At 41.8% G+C, this 8,749-nt stretch overlaps 1 long non-coding RNA gene and 1 pseudogene across 2 annotated transcripts in view; one reads left to right on the top strand and one right to left on the bottom strand.

The window, feature by feature from the left end:
- Positions 1 to 5,854, bottom strand: part of LOC111540768 — a 56,057-nt gene extending 50,203 nt beyond the window's left edge. For both annotated transcript variants that reach the window (XR_002731086.2, XR_002731087.3), the window contains exon 1: positions 5,628 to 5,854. This is a non-coding gene — a long non-coding RNA (uncharacterized LOC111540768). The remainder of the gene's footprint in view (positions 1 to 5,627) is intronic.
- A 1,476-nt stretch (positions 5,855 to 7,330) lies between these two features.
- LOC111540766 lies at positions 7,331 to 8,468 on the top strand (annotated as a pseudogene).
- The last annotated feature ends 281 nt before the right edge of the window (positions 8,469 to 8,749 follow it).

Below are 8,749 nucleotides of genomic sequence, written 5' to 3' on the forward strand. Positions count from 1 at the left end.
CTTGGCCGGGCACGGTGGCTCACGCCTGTAATCCCAACACTTTGGAAGACCAAGGTGGGTGAATCACAAGGTCAGGAGATTGCGACCATCCTGGCTAACACAGTGAAACTCCATCTCTACTAAAAATACAAAAAATTAGCCGGGCGTGGTGGCGGGCACCTGTAGTCCCAGCTACTCGGGAGGCTGAGGCAGGAGAATGGCGTGAACCCAGGAGGCAGAGCTTGCAGTAGCCTAGATGGTGCCACCACACTCCAGCCCAGGAGACAGGGCGAGACTCCATCTCAAAAAAAAGAAAAAAAAAATACTTTATTGAAGTTTTTGTATGTATATTATATATTTCTTCATAAAGTTTACCCACTGTAAACATACTATTTAATGATTTAAAAAAAAAATTTGTAGTAGCTTTATTGGGATATAATTCACATACCATACAATCCACCTATTTAAAGTGTACATCCAGTGGTTTTGGGTATATTCACAGAGTTGTATAACCATGACCACAATCAATTTGAGGACATTTTTAGCATCTCAAAAAGAAACCCTGTACCTTTTACTATCACATCTGAATCCTCCCATCCTCCCCACCCTTCCCAAGCCTAAGCAACCCCTAGTCTATGTTCTATCTCTATATTTGCCTATTCTGGACATTTCATAGAAATGGTTTCATATAACATGCAGTCTTTTGTGACTGCCTTCTTTCACTTATCATAATGTTTTCAAGATTCATCCATGCTGAAGCATGTACCTACTTTATCCTTTTTACGGCCAAATAATACTCCATTGTGTGAATATAGCACCTTTTCTTTATCATTTTATCAGCCAATGGACATCTGAGTTGTTTCTACCTTTTTACTATTATGAGTAGTGCTGTTATGAATATTTGTGTACAAGTTTTTATGTGGACATATGTTTTCATTTCTCTTGGGTATATACTTAGGAGTGACATTGTCAAATGATAACTCTGTTTAACTTTTTGAGGGACTTTCAGATTGTGTTTTCCAAAGTGGCTGTACCATTTTATATTCCCACCAACAATATATTGAGGGTTCCCACTTTTCTATGTCCTCACTGACACTTACTGTGGTTTGCTTTTTTCACTTGACATTATTTCATAGATATATTTCCATGTTCACATGGTCATCAGTTTCAATGGTTACACAGCATTCCAAATCAGTCGGACATTATTTAAAAATTACTTTAAAGCTGAGGACTTGGATTGTTTTCATTTGGGGCCATTATAAATAGTGGGACTAGAATCTTCACTGCTTACTACATTTTTCCTTTAGCTTATGTCTTTGAGGTATGTTCCAAAGTGGAACAAAGGACACATACAGCTCATGTACTGCTTCCCTGGTTACCCTGCAGAAAAATTGACTGTACCTAAAATGCTATCAGCAAAGTTTGCACTTGCCTTTCTCTCCACAGCCTCTGCCAACATAAGGCTTTGTTGCTTCATTCGTATATATTAATGATATAGTTACTGTATTAGTCTGTTCTCACACTGCTAATAAAGACATACTTGAGGCTGGATAATTTATAAAGAAAAGAGGTTTAATTGACTCACAGTTCCACATGGCTGGGGAGGCCTCACAATCAGGGCAGAATGCAAAGGAGAAGCAAAGTCATGTCTTACATGGTGGCAGGCAAGAGAGCTTGTGCAGGGAACTCCCTTTTATAAAACCATTAGATCTCATGAGATTTATTCACTCCCACGAGAACAGTATGGGGGAAACCGTCCCATGATTCAATTATCTCCATCTGGCCTGGCCCTTGACACATGGGGATTATTACAGTTCAAGGTGAGATTTGGGTGGGGACAGAGTCAAACCATATCAGGTACAGGTACATGCTAGAACCTTATTTTTTATTTTTAGTTTTATTTTGAGACAGAACTCTGTCACCCAGGCTGAAGTGCAGTGGCACAATCTTGGCTTACCACAACCTCTCCCTCCCGGGTTCAAGTGATTATCCTGCCTCAGCCTCCCCAGTATCTGGGAATTACAGGCATGCACAACCACATCCAGCTAATTTTTGTATTTTTTAGTAGAAATGAGGTTTCAGCATGTTGGCCAGGTTGGTCGCAAACTCCTGGCCTCAGGTGATCTGCATTCTGCGGCCTCCCAAAGTGCTGGGATTACAGGCATGAGCCACCACACCTGGCCTGAATCTTAACGATCTTAGGCTGTTCAATTTGCATTTCTTTCATTGTTGGTGAACTCATGATATTTTAACAGCCATCAGCTGTTATTCTAAGCCATCCATCCAAAAAAGCCAAGCAGTGTGGGAGAATCTAGGGCCATAGCAAAGGGCAGAAGATGGGGCTTAAAGAAATTCCCTGGGTTTGGGCAGGGCGTAGTGACTCACGCCTGTAGTCCCAATACTTTGGGAAGCCAAGGAGGGCAGATCACCCGAGGTCAGGAGTTCGAGACCAGCCCAACATGATGAAACCTCATCTCTACTAAAAATACAAAAATTAGCCTGGGCATGGTGGCAGTCACCTATAATCCCAGCTAAGGCACACGAATCGCTTGAACCCAGGAGGCGAACGCTGCAGTGAGCTAAGATCGCGCCACTACACTCCAGCCTGGGTGACAGAGTGAGACTCCATTTTAAAAAGAAAAAAAGAAAAGAAAAAAAAATCCCTGGGTCTGGGAGCAGGCTCAGGAGGTATGTTTGATAGGGTGACTGCAGCCTCAGCTGTAGATGAAGAGGACACTGGTAATGATGCTGGACTGATTTAGACGTCATATCCTTTTCCACATTCTCCTTTCATTTGGCACTTCTCCTGGTTCTGCTTCTCCCTCCCTGGCCATTCCTTCTAAGCCTCCTTTCAGAGTTTCTTTTCTTCTTATACATTGATATTAAAAAATGTAAGATTTCATTCTTGGATCCTTCTTTTTTAACTTAATACTCTGGGCAATCTCATTCACCCCCATGGCGGTAATGACAATTTAAATGCTGAAAATTCCCAAAAATATATTGCCAGCCTAGACTACTCTCTTGAATTCCAGAAGCACATATCTAATTTTCAACTGTATATCTCCATTTGAATGTCCTCTAGGCACCTCAAGTCCAGTATCTCCCTCTCCGATCACTCCTTTTTTTCCCCATATGCCCTACCTTTATGATTGTAGCAACAGCAACACAGTCACTGAAGCCAGAAATGCGGAAGTCACTCCAAACTCTTTCTTCTGCACCTACATATTCCTAAATGTGCACCTTCTTCTCCCTAAACCTATTACACAAATTTGATTAATGTTTCAACTATATCTCCCAATAACTCTAGCATTGTTACATGGTTGTATTGGTTGCAACTTGTCGTTTCAGAAGGGAATGGAAAAAGATTTATTGAATGTATACATGTGTGGAATGAAAGGAGAAACTGAGAAATCATTGTGGAGAGGCAGGCTTTAGAGTGGCTCTGGGGACCTCAGCAGCAAGCAGGTTGTTCTGGGCCTTCTCTGGAGAGTCTGCTATGAATATGACTTGGTTCCAACAATGCTCAGCCTCTGCATCTCTTGGATCAAAATTCCAAATTTCTGGGGATATCTGGGCACCAGCAAAGATTAAGAAGGTTAGGAAGGGCCGGGCGCCGTGGCTCAAGCCTGTAATCCCAGCACTTTGGGAGGCCGAGATGGGAGGATCATGAGGTCAGGAGATCGAGACCATGCTGGCTAACATGGTGAAACCCCGTCTCTACTAAAAAAATACAAAAAAAATTAGCCGGGCGAGGTGGTGGGTGCCTGTATTCCCAGCTACTCGGGAGGCTGAGGCAGGAGAATGGTGTAAACCTGGGAGGCGGAGCTTGCAGTGAGCTGAGATCCAGCCACTGCACTCCAGCCCGGGCGACAGAGCGAGACTCCGTCTCAAAAAAAAAAAAAAAAAAAGAAGGTTAGGAAAGTTGAGTCATGTGATGAGGACACAGCTCTGGAGGATGACTTCTACATATTAGAGGCAAATATCAAAGAAAAAAGAGATGGCATGAGATGGACAGTCTTTCCAGAAATTGTCTATGACATTGCCACAGTTTCTGAGCTGGTCTTCTTGCCTCTGGTCTTACATTTCACCAACCCACATTGTGCCAGAATCATCTTCCAAAATACAAGTCTGAGAGAAAAAAAAGAAACTATAGGCATGAAATCCTTCTTCAACTCTTACTAAGTTGGGACTTACAAAGTTGGGACTTTGAGCAATAGCAACTACCATCCGAGTTCCTCTGATCTGCCAGCACTGTGTCAATACTTTACATATGTTATTTCTACTGCTCATGACCACTCTGCCAGGCAGATATTGTAATTACTGTGCAAAAGAAGAAAGTGAGGCTTGGAAGGAATTAGTAAGCTTGTCCTAGGGGCCTTGACTGGCAAGTAGCAGAATTTACCTGACTAAAGGCATTTATTACTGGATTATACTCCCTCTCTGAGATTTTCAGTGTCTTGGTTTATAAAGTGAGTATAATTTTTTGTTTTTCAGGATTAATGTTAGAATTAGGCAATACTGGCTACATAATTTGTGAGGCCCAGTGCAAAATGAAAATGCAGAATGGCCCGTTGTAAAGTAATTATTAAAAATTTCAAGAGAGCAACAGCAGGGCATTAAACTAAGTGTGGGGCTCTGTTTTTGCGAGGCACCAAACATCCAAACCATATCAGGATGTGAAACCATCTTTGGGGGACCATTATTCAGCCCACACAATAACAACATTCTTATTTTTATTATTTTGTTTTCCTTATTTCATGCTTCAGTGGTTTCGGAATAAAGTTCAAACTCTTTCTGAGGACATGGCTAGCCCATTGTGATCTGACCCATGTCCATCATTCTAATTTCAATTCTTTCTACCCCTCAATGTGCCTTGAAAACTCCAGTAACATTGAACAATTTGTGATTTTTCCACTGCAATCTGCTGTCACTTGCTGACCAGCCTCTTTCATACTGTTATTTCTGCACAGAATATTCTCTCCCATTTCCCCTTTTCACCATCCTTCTTCTCTTTCATTTCTGTCTGATTTTGTTGTTGTTGTTTTTAGTACTTAGCCCAGGTTTTCTCCTTGGAAAAATTTATCTCCACCACTTATGATTTTGGAAAAGTTACTTCTCTATTTTCACATCTAAAGAATGAAAATCACAGAATAACACCTGCATTATTATGAGGTTCAAATGACATAATCCACATAAAGCACTTGGCAGACTGCCTGCCAGGTGGTCAGTGCCCATAAAAAAATTATCTATAATTATCATAAATATTATTTGACCTTCCCCCATGGTGATATAAGAGCTTTCCCCTCTGTCCTCTACTAGCAACAACTGCATAGAAGGTGGCAGGCTTTCTGGTAATTTACTGCTCATGTGTAAATCTGTTCTGCTGTACTGATCATTCTTTGAGATCAAGAGCTCAATTGTTCATTTCCATATCTTTAGTGCCTAGCACAGGGTTTGGACATATGGCAAGTTAATATTTATTGGAGCAAAATAGGGAAAGAACTCTTAGGAGGACACATGCTAATTCTGTTCTCAGAATATTTTTTTAAAACATTCATTCCATTCTTATGTTCCTGCAGTACAAGTCTAAAAATATTTCATTTGTCTACCTTCTATTTAAATAAAAGTGCAGCATTAACAAAACTTACCCTGTTGTGCCAAATTTCCTTTTGTCTTCCTTTGCTCTAGTCACTTCCTCTTTTTTTCTTTCTACTTCCTCCTGGTAAAGATAATTTCTTTCTGTGTCATAATCTCACCTTTTTTTTTTTTAATAGTGTCAGTGTTTTTCCCAAAATACGCATTCCCAGAAAGCTGCGTAGTCATTACCCGTAACAAGGAAAACCCCACCCTTCCTTTCCTCGCTGTGCTGCAGCCCTTGAAGTCTCCAGGGTATCTGTAACCTTAGCATGGAGTCAGTATGAGCTCCCTCTCCTGGCAGGTTATAGTGATGCTAAAGCTAGACACAGGGCTAGAGTATCCCAGTCACACATCCATGAATGATTATAAAGCATGAGATAATCCAAGCCTGCCTGTTCTGTGAGCTCAGATTTAAGGAAGGTGTGGGGCTATCTAATTTGTTTATAAAATCATTCGCTTGACGGGCATCACAGAGATCTGAATCCCATCGTACCACTTGGAGGAAAGAAGCTGCTGCACCATTTATGAAAAGAATAAGAACTTGGATTTGTGCCGTGTTCTATCACTTATCTAGCTGGCTGCTCTTTTGGCAAATTACTAATATCTGTATGCCTCTGAATCTTCAACTTTAGGGTAACTTTAGACCTATTTCACCTACCTTATAGGGTAGATGTAAATTTTAAAAACAATATAAAAACAGTGCTACTTATTGGGTAATAGCTATGCTTCAGGCACTGATAGGTGCCTTATCCCTGTTTTGTATATGAGAAAATCACAGGTCAAGGAGTTGTCACATAGTAACTCTGTTAACACATGGAGAGCCAGGATTCACACCCAGATCTTTCTGACTCAAAAACCTTTCTTGATGTTGTTTTCCCTTTAATTATACCAGCTTGATGTTCCTGAATCATGCATCTGAAAACCTTTTGAGGGTGGGGGAAGTAAAATTCAATACTACAAAGTTTAATTTTTATTTTATAGATGATGAAATTGAGGCCCAGAGAAGTGCAGTAACTTTCCCTAGGAGTCGGTGACAAATACAACTCAAGAGTTGATTAAGGACTCAATAGTATTTACCCAATAGGGCTATCAGGTGTGCAGGCTACTCGGGTGTTAAAATGTAGCTGCACCCAGGTGAAAGGGAAATCCAACAAAGTTTTTAGGTACTTCGGACTTTTTTTTTTACATGCTTTCCACTTTATGGTTGCACTGGACAGCTTAGGTGACACAATGTCAATGATACAGTCCAGGTCACAAGGGTTTCCTGAGTCCTTGTTGTGAAACACAGTAAGCCCTCTGCGTGACTTGGTCCCAGCATCAATTTCCAGCTTCATCTCTCCCTAGGTCTCCCGGGTCATCATCTAGCTCCAAACCTCCTCCTCAGTCATGATGAACTGCTTGCAGCTCCTGGAATGCACCGCATGGATTTGTGCCTCAGAACCTCCATTCCTTCACCTAGAATACATTTCACTCACTGAGCATCTACTCATTTTCCAAGACTCTGTTTAAATGTCACTTTTTGGATACAGTCTTATTTGATCTCCTACTACCCCTCCCCACTTGAGATAGAATTAACCATTCTCTCCTTTGGGCCTCTAATATCTCCTCTACATATTTTGCATTGGGACATATAATGTTTTTATTGCATATTGGTGCAAACTGGTTTGTTTGCACTTCTGTTTGTTAACACCTTCAGAATAAGGAGTATCTTCAGATGGTGGCCACCGAGGGGGTTGGGAGGCTGCGCAAGGCGGCGAGCCTGGGCAGCTGGAGCAGCCCCCGCCCTAGCAGCATCCACCCTTGCCCCAGCAGCAGCACGAGGAAGAGATGGCAGCCGAGGCTGGGGAAGCCGTGGCTTCCCCCATGGACGATGGGTTTCTGAGCCTAGACTCGCCCTGCTACCTCCTGTGCAGGGACAGAGAAGAATGGGCTGATATAGATCCAGTGCTGCAGAATGATGGCCCCAATCCCATGGTCCAGATCATTTATAGTGACAAATTTAGAGATGTTTATGATTACTTCTGAGCTATCCTGCAGCATGATGAAAGAAGCAAACAAACTTTTAAGCTAACCTGGGATGCTACTGAGTTAAATGCAGCCAATTATACAGTGTGGCATTTCCGGAGAGTCCTCTTAAAGTCACTTCAGAAGGATCTACATGAGGAAATGAACTACATCACTGCCATAATTGAGGGGCAGCCCCAAAACTATCAAGCTTGGCATCATAGGCGAGTATTAGTGGAACAGCTGAGAGATCCATCTCAGGAGCCTGAATTTTTGCTAATATTCTTAATCAGGATGCAAAGAATTATCATGCCTGGCAGCATCGACAATGGGTTATTCAGGAATTTAAACTTTGGGATAATGAGCTGCAGTATGTGGACCAACTTCTCAAAGAGGATGTGAGAAATAGCTCTGTCTGGAACCAAAGATACTTCGTTATTTCTAACACCACTGGCTACAATGATCATGCTGTATTGGAGAGAGAAGTCCAATACACTCTGGAAATGATTCAACTAGTGCCACATAATGAAAGTGCATGGAACTATTTGAAAGGCATTTTACAGGATCATGGTCTTTCCAAATATCCTAATCTGTTAAATCAATTACTTGATTTACAACCAAGTCATAGTTCCCCCTACCTAATTGCCTTTCTTGTGGATATCTATGAAGACATGCTAGAAAACCAGTGTGACAATAAGGAAGATATTCTTAATAAAGCATTAGGGTTATGTGAAATCCTAGCTAAAGAAAAGGACATGATAAGAAAGGCATATTGGAGATATATTGGAAGATCCTTTCAAAGCAAACACAGCACAGAAAATGACTCACCAACAAATGTACAGCAATAACACCACCCAGAAGAACTTGATGGAATGCTTTTATTTTTTATTAAGGGACTCTGCAGGAGTTTAAAATGAGAGGGATCTTTCCCTTTGCCTGTAGTGTAAAAGTGCATCACACAGGCACTGCTTTTTTTTTTTTTTTTTTTAAAGGCGGGGGGCCCCCTCTTTCGCCCAGGCGGGGGTTCGTGGGCGGGTTCCAGCCTCCCCCCAAGCTCCGCCTCCTGGGTTTACGCCATTCTCCTGCCTCAGCCTCCCTAGTAGCTGGGACTACAGGCGCCCGCCACCTC

The sequence above is a fragment of the Piliocolobus tephrosceles genome, chromosome 13 (genome assembly GCF_002776525.5).
Source record: "Piliocolobus tephrosceles isolate RC106 chromosome 13, ASM277652v3, whole genome shotgun sequence".
NCBI classification, from domain to species: Eukaryota; Metazoa; Chordata; class Mammalia; order Primates; family Cercopithecidae; genus Piliocolobus; species Piliocolobus tephrosceles.